The 19,347-nt window shown below is 50.4% G+C and overlaps 3 non-coding genes across 3 annotated transcripts; all 3 read left to right on the top strand.

Annotated features, from left to right (window-relative positions):
- Positions 1–3,919: 3,919 nt before the first annotated feature.
- Positions 3,920–4,001, top strand: TRNAS-CGA. The gene has a single exon. It is a non-coding gene; the product is annotated as a tRNA-Ser (tRNA).
- A 1,536-nt stretch (positions 4,002–5,537) lies between these two features.
- Positions 5,538–5,610, top strand: TRNAF-GAA. The gene has a single exon. It is a non-coding gene; the product is annotated as a tRNA-Phe (tRNA).
- A 7,300-nt stretch (positions 5,611–12,910) lies between these two features.
- Positions 12,911–12,983, top strand: TRNAR-UCU. The gene has a single exon. It is a non-coding gene; the product is annotated as a tRNA-Arg (tRNA).
- The last annotated feature ends 6,364 nt before the right edge of the window (positions 12,984–19,347 follow it).

Genomic DNA, 19,347 nt, shown 5'->3' on the forward strand with positions numbered 1-19,347 from the left:
CCACAGTGCCTGGGCAGGGGCAGGACATTAGCACAGCAAGGGAGGGGTGGCAGTGACATCACAAAGGCCTTTGCAGGACCTCAGACTATTGGTCAAAGGTGGTGGGGAGGTGGTGACCTCACAGAGAGATGCTGACATCAGCCAGCCAGGACAGGGGCGAGGGGCCAGGGAAACCTCAGAGACCCCTGTGGCTTTGCTTCAGCAAGTCTCCTTCTCCAGGTCTCTCTTTGAGGACTGAGAGAGTATTCGGGTTCAGGTACCTGAGCGCCAGGAGGAACCTCTTTCGAGTTTTCTCCTTCCCTTTTAATGAGTTTACTAGAAAACAACCATCCCTGTTTAGAAGGTAAGAGCCTCCTCGAGGTTTGAAACCTGTTCAGTCTGATCCATCTGGTGATAGTTGAATTCTACGCATGGAAAACACGAGCTTAAGGAGGCCGAATTTTATTCTGCACCTGGGATTTTGTCCCTTAGAATCACTGGGGACATTAGGGTTTGTCCTTTTTGTTTAATCTTTTCCTTCATCCCTCCCTCCTTTCTCTTTGTCTCGTGCTTAGTTTGTCCTTTCACCTGTTCCCTCCCAACACCAGAAGGGGTGGGTGGGTGTGTGTGTGTTTGCAGGGAGAGCTCGGCAGCTCCCACTGTGGGTGGTCCACCCAAAAATGTGGGGCTGAAATAGTGCTCGGGCAGTGATTCCCCACCGGTGACCTAGGCCATCCTTTGGGCTCTCTGGTGAGAACCTCAGCCTCCCGCCCTCAGTCTCTACCCTGATTGGCTGAGCAGGGGGTTATTGACAGGGAGGAGACTCAGGTCCTTGTTGTTCTCTTTTAAGACCAAGGAAATAAGTGCTGTCAGCCCCGCACTAGAGTGATGTTCTGCACCCCTGCTGCTGGCCAAGTTTCTCTTTTCCTGGCAATAAGACAGACTCTTGTTTTCCCAGCCAGCCGATCGCCCGGTGTCATCACCCTGCCTGCTGGCTGGGCAGGGTAACTCCTCAGGTCACCCCCCCCTCCAGCCTGCCTTGGGCTTGGAGAGTGAGGAGAAGGGCGAGGGACGACCCTGAACATCCTCCATCCACCGCTCCGTCACCAGAGCAAGTGAGTGGCATTAGGGTTCCTCGGTGGCGTCCCCTGTCTGTCTGGGGAGAGGCAGAAAGAGGGGGAGAGAATCTCTCCCAAAGGAGATTGGATTTGCAAACAGCCCCCAGGAGCCCCTCACTCTCAGACCGGGGAGGTGCTTCTCCAGAGCCATCTCCCGTGTGTTTGGCAAGGTCCCAGCAATGGGGCTCCCAGCCCTTCCCTTGTGGGAGACTGTTCCCCAGGCCGAGAGTCTCTGAGCTGGGCCAGACCCGGGGAGCTGCTGAGCATGGAAATCAATGGGAAACGAGGGGGCCCTGGCCTTGCTATGCCGAAGGACTTTGAAGTGGGGAATGGTTTCCCAGGAGACGTCCGGACTCCTGGGTTCTGTTCCTTCTCTAGCCTGGGGGGGGGTGGGGGGGGAGTGTGTCCTGGGCTGGCAGGAGGGAGCTGCTTGTCCGAAGTGACCGATGGTCTTTGTGACTGACCCCAGTGCTCGAAAAGGACGAGACTCCCCGGTTCTTGCAGCCCCAGGGATGAGGAGGGGGAACGTTGAGGTGGAGCAGATCATGCAATGAACTCCTGCCAGTGTGTGTAGCCTGCGCTCCCTGCACCCCCGTGGGGGGAGGAGGAGCTGCTCTGGCTGGGGCAGGGATGGGGAGGGACCAAACAGGCTGGTTAGTGAGAGGCTGCCCTGACCCCGGACTCACGCCTGCTCCCCGCTCGGTTCCAGGATGCAGGCTCCTGAGGATGTTCAGGAAGAAGGCTCTGCCAGTGGCCCCAGAGCCTGAGGGGAGCAGCTGCCATCTTCCCCAGGAGTGGAGCGGCCCCTCCATCCTCACTGGCGGGGAAGGAGCTCCCGGCCGGGCCAGGAGGTGGAAGTGCCCAGCCTTCTGGAAGAGGAAACCTGCTCCTGGCGCAGGTGCTGAGGTGGGAGAGGCACCGGCCAGGCCAAAATGGAGCTGGGCCAGGATGCGGCTGGGCAGGCAGAACCCAGCCCAGGAGCACAACCAGGCAGGGTGGCTCCGGGGCTTGTTGTGTGGGCAGCAGCGGCCCCAGGAGCCCAGACCCCATTTCCAGCAGGAGGCATCGCCCTGCCCAGGCAGTGGGGACCTTCCAGCCTTCCCAGGGAGGAGGTGGAGGATCCCTCTCCCAGCCCCAGCAGCTCGGCCTGCTCCCCATGGGACAGCAGCAGCGCCTGGGACTCGGACAGCAGCGAGGCCGACGGACGCTTCTGCTTTGTTCCGGGTGAGGAGCCAGGCTGGGCTCAGGAAGGGGTGAGGAGGGGGCTGTGAACACCCCAGGCCCAGGCCCTCGAGCAGTGCTATGGGGCAGGTCCCCAGCTCTGGGGTCGGGCCTGAGCCACTGAACCCCACTGACACTAGCTGCTGCCACTTTAAGCCTTGGTGCCCCTTTGGGTTGGGGGGTGGGAGGCACCTCCCCGGGAGTCCCGGGCCGGTGGGGGGGGGTCTCTTTGCTGTGGACTCCTGAAGGAGTTGGGGGCTGACGACACTGAGGCTACTTGGAATCAAATACATTTGAGATACAAGTACAGAGCCCATATTCATAACTTCAAATACAAAAATGGTGCCCACATACAGCCAGCGTCATTATCACCAGCAAATCATAACCTTGTCCTAGACACCTCACACGCCAACCTTTGCACAATATTTGCTGCACATACATAACAGTGGTAGCAACAATGATCTCTACAGTCCCAGTTCATATTAATAACGTCACAGAAGGCTATAGAGAAGTGGGAGGGAGGCGTCTTCCAGCCGGCGTGTCTCCTCCGTTTCTCCCTTGCTGCTTGGGCCGAGGTGGGAAGGGAGCGAAACGTGCCCGGCTGAAGGTTTTGCGCTCGGCCTTGAAGATTAAGCCCGACCCCCCGGCATGGCTAGGTCGGGGTTGTCCTGGGCTCTGTGGGGGGAGGGCTCAGCTGGGAGAAGGGGCAGACGAGGGGATTTTGTCTCTGATAGATAAGGGCTTTGTCAGCGGGAAGCTGCAGGTCACATGCTGGGGGTGACAATGGGGTTTGAGCTGGGGCAGCAGCAGCAGGGGAGCAACGTGTGTGTGTGTGGGGGGTTCACTTGGTAAAAATGAACCTGCCAAGCCGCTCCCTCTGCTGGAGCAAAAGCCTCTCATTTATCTCCTCAACTCCCCTCCATGAAAATCTCCACCCCTCCCCTGGCGCTGAGAGACCCCCTCACTCCCATGGAGATTTGTAATTGTTCTAACTCTTCCTTGGCCTTGTCCAAACAGTTTCCCCAGACAAATGATCAAGGACATTTCAAATGAGACAAACAAACCAAACCAGAGAAACCCCCACCACACCCAGTTTGGGGCTGAATTTTTCTACTGAAGTTTGGAGACAATAAAACTCATTCCTCTGTTGGCCAGAAAACCAAAGCTAGACCTCCGCCGCTGTAGCGGTGACTTCTGCTACCGAACCACCAATGCACTGACTCCTCTTGTGAGACATTTCTCTGCACAATACTGCTGCTATTCCAGTTACTGACTCCAGGAAACATTTTCCTTAGCCTGGCACCGTGTGTCACTGGTTTTTCTAGCAAAGGCCAGTCCCTGGCCCTGTGGTCCAGACATCCTCATTCACATCAAGCTTCAAGTTGAGAATCATTTCCCATTCCCGCTCTGTGGAAGGGGAGACTTTTAAACGCGCTCTCTGTGTGACTGCACATGGCTAAGCAAAGAGAACAAACCCCCAATCCCCCCTGTGCTTTGGGAGCCAGGTTTGCGGTGGGAATTCTGTAGTTCAGATGATTTCACGCCTGGGCATTGGGATTCTTTACCAGTTTCTCTGGCATTGGGGCAGTTTTGTGCTCACAGCTGTGATGGCCGAGTGGTTAAGGCGTTGGAGTCGAAATCCAATAGGGTTCCCCTGCGCAGGTTCAAATCCTGCTCACAGCGAGGCCTGTGTTTTAGCCAGTCTCTCACCTGGGCAATACCTCTGTACAACCCCCTGAGACACTCTCAATTCTCTCCCAACCCCAAGTAAATCCTGTTCTGCTCCTTTCATAGAGATCCCGGGGACACCACCTCACACTGTGTCCCTGAGGGGTCAGGCAAACTCTCAGCACCTGAAGCCTCTGCCACTCACCTGGTGCCCCATAGATCAGCCATTGCCCTGGTTCTGCTCCTCTCTCTAGGGTGTGAAAGGAGCTGAGTCAGCGACTCCATGGGAGCTACGGGGCTGCAGAACCAACAGAGCAAAAATAGGTGCTCAGCACCCACTGGCAGCCAGCTCCCCCCCCCCACACACACTACAGGCCTTGCTGACAAGCTCCTCCTCTTCCTTCAGCGCCTCCCACCTGCCAGAGATCAGCTGTTCAGTGGGGTGCAGGAGGCACTGGGCAGGAGGGGAGGAGCAGGGACAGGAAGAGGTGGGGAAGGAGAGGAATGGGGCAGGAAGGTGCAGGGCAGGAAGAGGTGGGACAGGGGTGGGGTTTGGGGAAGGGGTGGAGTGGGGCAGGGCCGGGGGAGGAAAAGGGGGGATTTGTCCCAGACCCCTCTAGGGCCGGCCCTGAAGGGAAGCACCGACTATCACAGTGACAATACAACTGACCAGCATTGCGGGGGAGGCTGAGGGAGATCCACCCTCACCAGGTCTCTTCTCTCCCCCACGGTGAGCCAGACACTGCTCTCTCCTGGCTCTCACTCTAGCAGCTGGACGCCAAGGAGCCATTTCCCCACAGGAAGTGCATCGAGTGCCCCTGTGGTGCTGGGGGGCTGGCGCTGCGGCTGGCAGGGGGGCTGGCAGGGGGGCTGATGTTTGCACAGACTCTCAGCTGCCAGGCCGGAGGGGGCACTTGGGACCTTACCAGACTGGCTCAGTGAAGACGGGGGGTTGACAGAGCAATACAGACGCTCTCCAGAGCACGGAGCAGCAGCCGCCCATGCAGCCAGGCAATGAGCATTTCCCACAGCCTGGAGCCAAGGGGGAGGCGGCAGCTGCTGTTCCAGCTCCTCGGGGCCAGGCCCTGTCAGCCAACAGCCACTTCTTACTCCCCACAGCTAAGGGCGCCGGGTTCCTCCGGTGGGGGTGTGGAGCAGCCGTTCGTTTTCCTGTTCGCACTCCTCTGCGGTGTGAAAATCGGGGAGGGGAGGCAGAAGCCCCACTTCCCTCCCGAAATGACGCCCAGTGGGGGAAGCCAGGACAACAGGGTGGGGCGGCAAGTGGTGGCCAGACTCTCACCGCCAGGATCTAGTCTAGCTCAGGGTCCAGCTCAACTTCCTTCCCGCACCACTGGCCCCCAGTCCCCTTCCACCACCAGGTCAACCCGGGCACTAGGGCAGGAACAGGGTGAGGCAGCAAGTCAAGCTGAGCAAGGCAGGCAAAAGCGAGTCTTGTCTTCATGGGCCAGTCACAATGACGTCCTTTTTGTGTGCAACTGCTGCAAAAACATCCAGGACAGAAGTAACAGGCCAAAATGCTCCCATTCAGCTGCCAAAGTAGCTCAGTTGGGAGAGCGTTAGATTGAAGATCTAACAGTCCCTGGTTCAATCCCAGGCTTTGGCAGGTCCTTTCATCCCTCTTTGTGCAGGGGCAGCTTGTTCTCTGGGAGCACAGTGGTGTCTACACCCCAGATGAGCAGGGCTGCCCTAGAGGATCCAGGGAATCTGGAACAAAACAATTTTGGTGGGCCCCTTCCATTAAAAAAAAGTTGCAATGCTGTATTCGCATGGGGCCCCTGTGGGGCCTGGGACAAATTGCCCAACTTGCCTCCCCTCTGGGTGGCACTGAAGGTGAGTCCCTGAGCTTGGGCTCTGCAGTAGGAAAACATAGAATGGGCTTCTGCCCCTAGTTGGCCCACCTGACCTTTAACAAGGAGAGATGGGAGCTGCCTTTCCCAACATGGCAGGGAGAGAGTGAGGCGGGGGACCATCAGGAATGGTGCCACAGGGGGTGCTGGGCAGTGACAGGCAGGGATTGGGGATGGAAGCTCCTCTGTGCAGCTGAATGAGGACAGTACCAGGGAAGGGGCATGTGTGAAAGTGGCCATGTGGAAGGGATTTGGGGGCCCAGGAGGTGGCACTTGATGTTCATTGCCTTGGAGCAGCTGGACTTGGCCATGGTGGGTGTTCAGGAAATGCACATTAACAACTCTAGGGTAGCTTGATGGGCAGAGGGTGATTGGAGGAAGGGCCTCCTGGCCAGGGAAGAATGATGGGGCTGGAGTCTTGTTCTTCACGTTGGCGGTGAGAGTACAGAAGGGGCTGGAGCTCCAACCAGGGAGGGCATTACTGGTGGGCTTTGTGCTCTGTGGCACTGGTTACTGCTATATTAGTGTGTATGGTCCCCAGTTAAGGCATGAGAGGGAAGATCAAAGGCTCCTTCCTCTGGACTGCATGATGTTTGGTGTTGGGGGGGGATTTTAATTGTGTCAGCCGGCCTGAGGCCTGCTGGTCCCGTTTTCCCAACCTTCAGAGGAAACATTTTTACAATGAGCACTACCTGGCGCAGGTCTGTAGTGAGGTCGGCTTAGAGGAGCTCACTCCAGCCACAGAGGGGGTTCACCTTTCTGCGGGGTGTAGCCCTGAGGATTAATCTGTTGGTCTGTATAAAATGTCTTTTTGATAAACGTGTGTAGGCTGCATAGATTAATAGAATTTGCAATAGCTATAAATGCAAGATACCTAGAAGCTTCTAAACCAGACATCCTGGCCTATTTCCTCTGTGATGCTGAAAGCAACCTTTAAGACCCTTACTCAGAAAAGTGATAATAGGAAACAAACCTACGCAAATTGTCTAGGGACTTTCTGAATATCTGCTAACCTTTCACCTAGTTAGGTGCAAAAGTAGGGTATTTCTGCCCACAAAATATAACAAGTCTACCACAAAATACGTAGATAGTTGTCATTAGTACGTACACAAAGGTCAGCCTATGAAAACAGGTACCCTCACCTTTCCATGGGGGAAAGACAAATTTGGGCATAGGAGGAAAGATTTCTCCCTATAAAGGTGTGATAATCCACCATTAGGGCAGGCGATACATCTCTCTGTTTCCTGGTCGTCTCAACCTGCTTCGAAGCCTCCTTCTCCTACGAAAGCTGTCAATGCTAGTCGTAGTATTAATTCTTTTCAAAGTTGTGAGTATGAAATAATTCTTAATTTCTACTTCACCTCTAAGCATCTATGCTAAGAAGGGTTTAATTTACAACCAGTTTCTTTATAACTATACTTCCTCTAGCAGAGGTGTGAAATTCACTTTAGTACTCTTTGCTGCAGAGTGCATTTAGAACTGTATAATATCATATCATATCTCTTAAAGAACTGTGATATTTTGTAACTTTGTAATCTCATACTGCTTTTAACATTTTACATTTACTTCTTGTTTCATTGATTTTAAATAAAAGGTCTTGTTTGACTAAACATTGTCTCAGTGTAATTCCTGTTAGACCCCAATCTCCTTGTATTAAATTCTGTGAAGCCTGATTCAAGACGAACTTTTATCTTCTGATCACACATATTGGCGAGCCATACCCATATTATTAATATCTATTAATTATTACTAACATTCTTAATTAATTAGAAAATTAATTAATAAATAAAACTAAATTAAGTGGATAAATTCCACTGTCCCTACTAACCCTCCCCAAATCAGGCAACAGACTGGCGAGCCGCCAGGAGGAGATTTAAGGAGTGTGTGACAGGAATTTCAGGGAATTTCAGACTTTTTCTTTGAACCGTAAGTAAATGGTTAAAATTTCAGTAAAACTCTGAAATCTAACTCTTATACCAGAGACAACTGGTTATTGCTGCTGGCAGCACGCCCAGTATTTCCGTTTTGTATTGTGGTTAAACAGCCTACGGGTTTTACTTTCACTTTTGCCTAAAGGATTTTAACTGTATTGATAACTGAATATTAAAGTAATAAAGTTTAAAAGTGATATATGTGCACAGAAAGGGGTTTTTATATGTTGAAGAAGTTAATGAATGGTACCGAATAAAATAATAGCAGCCGCACCTGGATCCGGTGACCCACACTAGTGGTGGCGGGGAGTTAATAAAACAAGGTATTCATAGCCGCCAGAAAGGCCGCAATCAGTCAGAACTTGAATAGTTCAAAGATACCTTATCTTAGTCCCATTAACTCTTCCGGACTGCACCTCTGATCCGTCTGCCTCAGTATTCCCCGATATTTGGCAGGTCCCGACAGAGGGGAAAGACCTCTCGATCTGCTATAAGCCATCGAGAGAAGAGAGAAGAGAGTATCCCCACTCCCTCTATTTACTTGGGACTTTTATGATACAGTGTTTAAACCGGTGTACAAGGGGTATTATCCTGTTGTTTCTGTGAAGGGACGCCTTCTATATCAGAGTAAATCAACAGAAGATTGATTCTAGTGAATATACTAGACAATACTAGATTCTAGTGAATATACTAGAAGAAGAAAGAGATGAATTCTCTATTTCATATTAAGAGTATGAAAAATGAAGATATAACAGGAGTGGAGTGTGATGGAATTTCTAGCAGTTTAGCTTTGGAAAACTTTGCTAGGAAATATATTCAGGAACATGGTGGAGGTTTGGAGCAGCTGAGAAATAGTGGAATGATTTCTGAGCAGAGAAACCCATGGGGTTTTGTGAGTAATGTATTTGAGGATGAAACAGAGCAGAAAAAGAAAAGAGCTAAGGTGGTGAAGGGAATAGCTGTTGAATGCTTGCTTGTAGCTTGTAGTTCATTGGGAAAGAAATTGGATAAAAAGATGGAGTTACTCAGGGAAGTTCAGCAGATGCTGGTAGCCTATAGAGTAGACCGTGGTCGGCTGTTGGAAAAGATTAAAGAACTAGAAAAGGGAGAAGATAGAGCAGAGGAAGTTGAAGAATTGATTCCCATTCCTATTGGTATGGTGGACCCGACAGAGGTAGAAAATCTTATTGGACCAGTGACTAGAAGTAAAACAAGAGAATTAGCTCGAGCAAACACAGTACCTTCAGAAGCGAATTTGCAAGTTGAATCTGTAGAGTCAGAAGAGGAAATTGGCAGTGCAGAGAAAACTGACAGTCTGCCGATAAGAGACGGAAGTTCTGAAGTGACAGTTCAGGAGGCGGAGACAAGTGTCACAGTCAGTGAAGCAGTTAGTGACACAAACAGAGAAGCAGAGAAAGAGGAAAAGATCTCTACTTCTGTAGAGACAGCTTCTGTGAGTGAAGAAGCGATACCTTTACAATCGGTCATTGTTCAAGGGTTAGAAGAGGCCGTATCACAGGTAACACAGGTAGCTAATGCATGTGATGTAGTGATCTCTAAGTTACAAAGAGAGCTACAACAACAAGCAGGGAATAGAATTCCTGCTCCTCCACCCAATGTTACATTAGCACCATATAGAGTAGAAAATCCAGTCCCTTTGGGTGGACATTTATTGGCATTTGGGCAATCAACATTGCCTAGACCCCAGGAATTTCGTGGGTCCTCTACACCCCCGTGGTATATGCTGGTATCACCTAGTGTATCAGTAGAACGCCCTACCACGCCAGACTTTAGTGGACTAAGGGATGTCCTGCGTCAGTGTGGAGACACTTTGAATGTAACCCATAGACATTTCATGGAAAATTATCCTAGATACCCAGGATTATCTCCAGTGGAAAGTTTTGATGGTTCAGATGAGGAAAATGTGAATCCAGGTAGAAGGAGGCAAGGAATAGAAATTGTAGATTTAAGCTCAGATGAAAGCTCAGATGAAAGCTCAGATTCAGATCCAGAAGAAGGAACTGCAGGTTCCAATTCTGATTGTCCTGTAGCAGTTGTTACAGATATTAAAACCTTAGACCTGGTAGCTAAGCAAGTAGGAATGATGGAGGATTCTTCAGTTGCTATGCATGCACAACGTGTGCAGGAGACAGCAAAAGTGTTTGGCTTACCAAGGGAAGATTGGGTTAAAATCTTACAACTCACAGTGAATCGAGCATTGTGGAGTACTTTGCCACTTAAGTTTAGGGTAGAGAAAAGTTTTCAAGAGACAGTAGCCCTATTGGAACATAACCAGCACCAAGGGCAAGCTGGAGTAGCAATTCTGTCTAACTTAAAGCAAAAACCTAATGAAACTCCACATCAGTTTCATTTGCGGTTGAGTGCAGCTTGGCGGAGTCATATCAAAGAAGAAACAGATGAACTGCCATACATCAGTTTGCTAGTTAATAATTCTCTTCCTCAGTTAAGAGAAATGGTTAATATGCATATCACTGATGATATTTCTTTAAAGAGAACATTAGCCTTACTGGCTAAAGCACATGCACAGGGAGGCTCTAAATTAGGTCGGCGTGGAGCCCCGGTTGCAGTACTTCAGGAACCACAAACTAATCCTACGGTGAGGATTGAGGGACCTCAACCTCAGCCAGGATTAGGACGAGGAGTTCCTAAATTCCCTAAGTATCAACGTTGGCAAATGACCCTAACCCACGTAATAACCCTGGACCTTCGAGTGGCCAGGCCCTCGACAGGGTTATGCGTTTGGATCCTATGCAGGAGCCCGGGATCGTGTTCCTTTCTTTTCAGATGCTGCACAGAACAGTTCACGTCTGCAGAGACCTAAATCACCGCCTTTGCACAAAACTGAGGACTCAGTTGTGAAAATGTTTAAAACAGTGCAACAGACGCTTGAGGCTCAACGACGGGCTATCCGAGAACTTCATGCCCGTGTGAATGAGCTGATGATGATGGAAGGCCAAGGCTCAGCAACCTTGAACCATCCAGAGGCCTCCGTTGATCCAGCCCATTTTCCCAGTGGACAGCCACTCCTCCAGAATTGGCTGCCTCTGAGGAGATAGAGGAGGAACCCCTAGATTATCTGACAGCATATGCTGCATGACTACAAACAACCCCGAGTGTAGTCATAACCCCTTTAGACAGAGATACAAGTGGAAGACCCACAATATCTGCAGTGATAGAGGGACTAGACAGGAATCTCATTATAGATACTGGAGCAGCAATCAGTATTCTCCATGTCGAGGATCCTAGATCCTCTCCTCTATCATCAGGATGTACCAAGACACTTGCAACCTTTGCAAGTAATCAGGTTACTACCACACTTTCTACACCCCTTGAAGTACAGATAGGTCACCTAAGAAAGAATCATACTTTTGCATTAATGAAGTTAGCAGACCCAAATAATTCCTTATTGGGAACTGATTTCTTATACAAACAGGGATGTGTTCTTGATTTGTGTAACCAATTATTGTGTCTTTCAGTAGAACAGGAAAAGGATGACTCTCCCGTAGTCATACCTGAGTGTGGCATGGTATCTCCAGTGGAGAACTCTGAACCTGAAGGGTATGATTTGGACAAAATAGTGGCTAAACATGCAGACCAACCTAAGTTACAGGCATTACTGTACAAACATGCAGATGCCTTTGCTAAACACAAACATGACTGTGGATGCATGGCTGTCACTATTGTTGTGGAAGGAGGAGAAATTTCAGCCCCAAAACAGTATCCTTACCCAGAACAAGCAAATCCATACATAGAAAAGACTATTAAGTTTTTACTATCCAACAGGGTAAAAGATGGGCAAGTTTCAAATGCTCGCCTTGCTCACTGGGTATTATTACTGCAAGGGAAAGATATTGCAGTCAAACCTATTAGGACACCATCCTTGTTACCAACAGCTCTATTGTATCAGGGAGAGCCACACAAGGTCTTGTTTGACTAAACATTGTCTCAGTGTAATTCCTGTTAGACCCCAATCTCCTTGTATTAAATTCTGTGAAGCCTGATTCAAGACGAACTTTTATCTTCTGATCACACATATTGGCGAGCCATACCCATATTATTAATATCTATTAATTATTACTAACATTCTTAATTAATTAGAAAATTAATTAATAAATAAAACTAAATTAAGTGGATAAATTCCACTGTCCCTACTAACCCTCCCCAAATCAGGCAACAGGGGACAGACCAGGACTCGCACTGACCGGATTTATGCTTAGCTTTTGTGTCTTTAGCATGTTGCTTCTCAGATTCTTTCTTGGCCTGACTTGTTACACTTTGACACTTAACAGGCCAGAGTTTGTGCACCTTCCTATTATCCTCACTAGGATCTGATTTCCAAATTTTGAGGAATGACTTTTTGCCTCTAACAGCCTCCATTACTCTGCCATGAACCTAGAGTGGCGTTCTGCTGGTCCTCCTATTGTCGTTTCTGATTTAGGGCAAACGTTTCATCTGAGCCTCTAATTGCGGCGGTTTTAAACAGTCTGCATGCTGCTTGCAGGCACCTAACACTTGTGACAGCAGCTCCTTTTAATTCCGATCCAACCATCTATACTTATGCCAATAGGTTGACTTTAGGTCTTTAACTTTGAGCGGTAGCTGAGAAGATGGTAAATTGGGCAGAAACCCATTCGACAAACCTCTTCATTTCCTTGTTATTTCCTGACTTCTTCATTCATCGCCTTTTCCTTATTTCCTGGCTGAGGCGGCGGCCTGCCAGAGAGCTCCCTGGCACCTCTGGCTGCCTGGGCTGAAGGCAAGAGGCAGGCCTGGGTGTGGTGAGGGCCTCCTGTCCCGTAATGAGGCTGCACTGCTTCCTGGTCCCTTTTTCCCACCCACACCGGCAGGCGGCTGCTGTGGGAGAACACGAGGGAGGCTCTCGGGATGCTAGGCAGCGCTGTGTGTGTGGCTGTCAGGGGAAAGAGCCTTCTTCTCTAAAGATGGCTGGCAGAAAGGTGGTGCTCAGCTCTGTAAGTGACCTGCCCAGTAGCCTCGCTGCCAGGGGACGCAGACATTTCTGTAAGGTGCAGAAAGAGGGTATTTGGCTTCCAAATTAATATGAGAAATATGCATTTAGGAGATTGAATTTCCCTAGTTTCACAGGGCCCCAGTGGCCTAATGGACAAGGCAATGGCTTTCTAAGTCAGAGGTTGTGGGTTCGAATCCCATCTGGGGTGAAAAATTCCTGCCATATTGCAAGGAAATCTTTGCCTTATTTTCACCAAAGAAGCTGGGAGATGTTTGAACACAAAATACTGGATCTTGGGAAAAATCCCCCAGAAATGGCATCTTGACAAATGCTTTCTAAACCCCTCAGTAGCAAACAGTTAATACCAGTGTTTGTCTGAGACTAGAGGGAAGGGGAGTGTTTACTCCAACACCTCAGTGAGTGAAACAGAGGGAAAGAGAAAGCCTGTTCTGAAAGAGAATGGATCTGTCTGGAGACAAAGCAGCCCCTGAGAATGAGCAACAGTGTGAAAAGAAGAGGTTCAAATGTGTGTTAGATGTTAGTGTTAGAGGGTTTATCCCATTACTGAGTCCTTGCATACACACAGAGCAGCAATACCCAAAGTCCGAAGGTGCAAACAATGAGATGTTTATTGGATTGAATTTCCAGCAAGCAATGATTCCAGTTTCCTTCCTCGGTGTCCCCATCCCAGCCCTGACGCCACAGAGCCTTGCCTGTGTCCCTGTTCCCATTCTCCCCCTTAGCAAAACATAGGACATATGGTGACACATTTCCTGATCGGGCCAGGCATCAAGGTGGAAGGTGTTGATATTCCATTTGTCCCACTGCCCTGTGCGTAGTACAGTGCCCTGCTCCTTCTCTCATACGGGCCTGCCACACCTGTTCCAATTAGCGTTCCAGACTTCCCACTATAGTGGGCCCGGGAAGGTTGCGTCCAGGTTGTCTAGTACAGGGGGGAGGGGCTTACTCCATTACTTCTAGGTTATTTCCATAGGCAACGTAACACAAGTATACTTAGCAATACACCAGCCGCTGTAACAATCCACAGCTACACCGAGAGACCTGAGCACTGCCGCATGGTCCAACATCCTGGCCACCACCGAAACACCTCCTCTCCTCCTTCGACGGGGTCAAGCTCTTAACATGTCCAGTTGCAATACGCTGCCGCTGCAGGTTTTCGTGCTTTTGTCCATATCATAAGTGCATTGAATGTCCACAGAGAAATGGGTTATTGTCCAAACCAACTTAACCACATGGTGTGGAATCAGGCTGTATGTGCTGGTTCGATTATTCACAGCAGTAAGATTCTCAGGTCTATCTGTGCCCCAAAGCCCAGAGAGCAGTGTGTAGTGTGGAATTTGGTTAGGGGCTGGTGTAATTGTGCCCCCAGTAATATGTACATTTCCAGCAAAACACCTCATACACAGTACACCCAATTGTCCACCCCTTGCCACGGGCCATTGGGTGTGCTCCTCCATGGCCATCAGGGAGGGGCACATTCAAACATCTTCCCTGGATTTACACCATTTTACACACCCCTCCATTGATTCCCAGCAAGCAAATCCCCTTCTCATTATTCCCATAGGGCTTGTGGGGCCCACCTTAGCTGCTGATTCACTTCCAGATACCACGGTAGCTATTACACAGGTGCTGGCCTCCTAGTCGAGCATTTTGAATTTCTGTACACATCTTCCCCCAGGTCAGCCCTTTGAAGCCATCCTCACCCATGTCATGAGGTTTTCTGTTCATTGAAACACAACAATGCTAACAACAAGACAAACACCACAGACAAACAACACAAAACATAGATCCATGGTATTATGGGTTAGTCTTTTGCTGGCACCAGCTTGCTTGTAGAGTGTCTGAAAAACAAAAGAAACAATTTCTACACACACCCCGATGGGGACAGATTAGTGCTTAATAATAATAATACCACTTCCTTTTACAAATTTCCTTGCTAATTGCAGGAAAAATGGAAGAATTACCTCCAGGCTGTCCTTGTTTGGTTCTATAGTCAGATAGTGAATTACCCCACTCGCTGGTCATTTATGAAATTCATGAAGAGGTGTGCCTCAGTTTCCCCTCTTGTACAACAGACCCAGTTTGCAATAGTTTCTTTGCTGTACCAAGCTTTAAGTTTATCCTCAGGTAATAGCTGAGAGACAGCTTTAGATTTAGCTTTAGCACTGTACATACACACACACACTCCTTAGGGTTAACCTGTCCCCCTTATTTTCAGGCTTGACTTGTTTTTTCACCTCCCTTTCCTGGAGGGCCACAGTCTGAGTCTTCCAGTAGCTTGTTTGCTGACCAGATGTATTTATTATTTGCAACTCCTTTGTGCTGCCACTGATGGGCAGTTGTCTCCTTCCCCCATCAGCTAGGTCATTTGCATTCACACCGGCTTTCGGGCTTGGCTTTTGGATCCAAAGCCATCAGCAGCTCAGAGACACAATCAACTTCCACCCGAGTTCTGATTACTTTCCACTTTCATCTTCTGCTTCAAAGCACACAGATCTGAAAAAAAACCCACAACCTATTGTGGCTCCCTTTGGAGCCCTAATAGGGTTTGAATTAAGTACCATGTTTTGTTTGCATTTCTTTTACCCCTTCTCCAATATACACTGCACACGTCCTGGGAAAATGCACATTCCTTCCATAGTTTAACCTTCATAACATTATGTTACAAACAATAAGTCTCACTTTAGGTTTTTAAAACCTTACACAATTACACACAACATTTTGTTTTGTCTAACAGCCCTTGCACTGCAATAATTTTTTTTACACAACTGTACCCCGATTACACGTCCATCTTGTACAACCAGAGCCAGCCAGGGGCAGGCCAGTTAAGTGCCAATAGAAACCCCGGACATTCCTTTAGTGATGTTGCTTACATTACCCAGGAGTCAAATAGTTTTGATGAGATTATCTCTCCACCTGCTTCCTGCAGCCGTCCCCTATAGACCATTTCTGTGGGCAAAGGGCCCATTTCCCCTCAGAATGTCTGTAAAGGCTTCTTGGGACAAAACATAGTGGTGGTAGTAGCCACTTTACCTGACACTCTTGTATCATTTAATTACTAAGCTTCCATCCAACGTGAGTGCACAGAGCTGCACATACAGTTACATTTATATAACTGGGTTTTATTATTAAACCAAAAACTGCCCTTCTTGTAACACCACAACTGTTGCCTTTTGCTATTTCCACAACTCACAAATGTTTACTTTCCTCCAAACTCTGTATTATTAATTTTTGCAAAACCCTGAGCAGCTGCACTGCAGTGCGGGGGTGACTCTGCAGGGGGAGAAACTGCTGTGGAGCAATGTAGAGCAGGTGCAGGAAGGAGCCGGGGTCACTATTCACACTGTGAACTGCACAATTTTCCAAATTTGGGAATGGCCAAGAACAATTCTAAGGGGAAGGTGAATGCAGAGCAGTGACACTGGAGGTGCCCAGACCTCCAATGGGGGCGGTGTGGAAATTAATAAAGGGAAGGTCATTTGCAAAATTAGTTGTCACTGACAAAATTTGTCTCTTCTTATTTCATGTTATGGTGTTATTTAGCGGAATCAGGACATATTTTACTATTTTAATTAAACACTTAATTTTATTTAACCAAGCCAAAAACTTAATGTCACTTATTTTTTCTCTCTCCTAGCAAGAATGAATTGAATTTTGTGACTTTCTGGAAAGTGCAGCGAGATTAAATGTGGGGAATTCAGTCTCTGTGGTTGTGAGCTGATGTTTTCCTCTCACAGGTCAGTGCCTGCATTGAAATACCCAGAGGGATCTAAGGGCTGGTGTACGCTGGGCACAGGGGTGTTTGCAGAAGGGGCGGGGCCTCAGGTGGAAGGGGCGGGGCAGGGCGTTAGTCTCCCCCAGCTGGCGGTTCTCGCCCTGCCCATGGTGTTGCAATGACAGAGGCTGCCCAGGCTGCACTTGTAGCGAGGTTCCCCCACTAGGTGGTGGCGCAGAGGCTGCAGGAGACAGGCAGGTGGCAGCAGGGGAAGTGGCAACACAGGAGCTCTCAGCAGCAGGGTGAAGGACAATGCCGTGGAGCGGCAGCAACGCAGAGTGAACAGGGCAAACCGAGAGCCAGTTGAGGAAGTGTCGGCAGCAGAAGCGGAGGTGTCTTTTGATGCCTTCCCCTCCCTCCCCCACCCCTGGGGCTTTGCTGCCCAAGAGGAATGGGGGTTGGGGGAAGGAGAGCGGAGGGGTCTCTTAAAGGAACATTGGATTGGACTGTCACACCGCAAGGTGAGAAACTGAGGCACAGCACTGCCCAGCGTACTCTGGGGTGGGGGGTTGCTGATGAGCGTAGATTTGAATGTGGTTGTGGGGTTTTCCCAAACTCAGGCTTGATTCTCTTTCTCTTTTAATAGAAGTTCTCATTGGCTCTCCACCCACGCAGAGCTGGGGAGTGGGGGCGTGTTGCCTTTTCCCCAGGCTGAAAGGTGACACCAGCCTGGCGAGTGAGGGTCGGTTTGGGTGACCCCCACTCAGGGCAGGCTAAGGGCAGGTCTCTGCCCTTTACTCAGCCCAGGGGGAGTTTTTTGCACTAACATCCCAAGTGTGCAAGTCCGTCCCCGCAGAGCTGCCCCATAGGGTGACCTTAAAGAAACTGGAAAATGGGACAGGGCGTGGGGGGTAATAGGCTCCTATATAAGAAAAAGTCCAGCCAAACCTTTAAAAACGGGACATCTGGTCACCCTGGAGCAGCCCCGCACTCCTGCTCCCCGGTTGGTGCGTTTGTAACCCGGGGGCTGAAGCCGACGCGAGAAAGGGAAGTGAGTGAGCTCGGAGCTCTCCGGCGCCACCTGCTGGGAGCAGAGGGCAATGACTGAGTGACGTCCTGGCTAATTTAAATATCACCTTGTTCTCTGCCGGGTGGCTCCACTGGAGAGCTGGGGCGTGGCCTGAGTGTGGCAGCACCTTATTTGCATATATTAAAAGCAGCAGTTTGGGGCCATTGGGGTAAAATATGAGTAAGTTTTGGGGTTGGGCCCCACATGTTTAGTGCAGGCTGTGGGGAGCCGGGCTGAGCAGAGCCTGCCCCGACAGGGTGTGTGGTCACCCTGAGCTGGGAGCGTGTTGCCAGATATGGGGAAGGGGCTGGGTTAGGGGTAAGGGTAGCTGTGGAAAACCGGAAAGGATTCCCCCATTTTTGGTGTCTGGGTGGAGTTCTCATTGTGTAAATAGAAAATAGCAGTGGGGGGACAAAGGGATTTGAGACTTGTGTTTTGCGGGTTGCTGGGGGGCTTGACCTGAGCCATCTGGGGCGGGCTGCTGCTGGATGGGGTAAGATGGGGGCGGTGCTGTCTGTGTGCTTGAGAAGAGGGGCGGTTCCTGGTTGGCTGGTGCTGGCCTGTCTAGTGTTTTCTGACAGCTGAACTCCCATTGGCCTTCAGGCAGGGTGGGTCTCTGAAACCTGGTCTCCCATTGGGCCCTCCCCAATTGACGTTTCTGACAGGCTCAGCTCCCATTGGTGACGTTGTCTGACAGCGATGCGGGGCGGAGCCGCCAGGGCCTTGTGCACTCAGAGCTCAGCGCCCGCCCACGAAGCGGCGCGAGGCCCCGCGGGGCCGGGTCCCGCTGCCTGGCGGAGGAACAGAGACCGCAGCAGCGGTGCCAGCGAGAGAGCCATCAGCCGGTCCTTAGTTTCTGCTTGGTAAAGGCAAGTCAGTGGGGTCCATCCATCAGAAAAAGAGTACCAGGACTTCTTGCTGGGCGCCAGGGTCCAAAAGCAGCACATTCCCTCCTGGAAAGGGCTGTGTTTCGAATGTCCGTCCAGTGCGCGTTGAAGGGAAGGATCTGCGTGCCTGGGAAGCTGCGTCCCTCCAGAGGCGCTTGAGAAGCCAAAGGGGCCGTGGGTGAGTTTGTGATGAGGTGAGTGTGAAGTGTGGAAGGGGGAGGGTGGCAAGAGGAGGTTTTGAGAGGAAAAAAGGTGCTGCTGAGCTGGTAGGTGAGGACAAGGTCCCAGGCGGGTGTTGTGTGAGGAGCTGTGTAGGCCCGGACAGGCGTCGTGCTGGGCAAGGGCAGGTGAGGAGGGCCAGGGCTTTTCCCAGGGCTGTTGCTGTGGCCAAAGCCTTTCGGAAGCAGAAGAGGGCCAGGGGTGCTGTTGCCTGCTGGGGCCCATGTGACGGTGTAGGTGTACGCTGACCATAGCTGGTCTGTGGGAGCTGGGGCCCCTCCCTGTGCCCCTTTCCTCATTAGTATAGTGGTGAGTATCCCTGCCTGTCACGTGGGCGACCGGGGTTCGATTCCCTGATGGGGAGGGTGATTCCATTTTCAAGGGGGGAACAAAGAAATCCCTGGCCTGCCCACCACATGCCTTCCATTCTCCTTCTACAGCCACTTCCCTTGGCACCCCGAACTGATGACTTTCTCCTCCAGAGAGACAATTACCTCGCAAGGACACGCTGGCCCTAGCCAAAGCCTCTCCCCGGGCCCAGCTTCGGGGCCTGCACGTGGGGGCACGTTTCAGAGCGGCAAAGGGAAATAGGCTGGCCAGGGGCATGAGGACAATGGCCCAGACAAACGGGGAGGGACTTGGTCCAGGGGTGGAGGAAGAC

Source organism: Mauremys reevesii, linkage group 12 (assembly GCF_016161935.1).
Source record: "Mauremys reevesii isolate NIE-2019 linkage group 12, ASM1616193v1, whole genome shotgun sequence".
In the NCBI taxonomy this organism is placed as follows: Eukaryota; Metazoa; Chordata; order Testudines; family Geoemydidae; genus Mauremys; species Mauremys reevesii.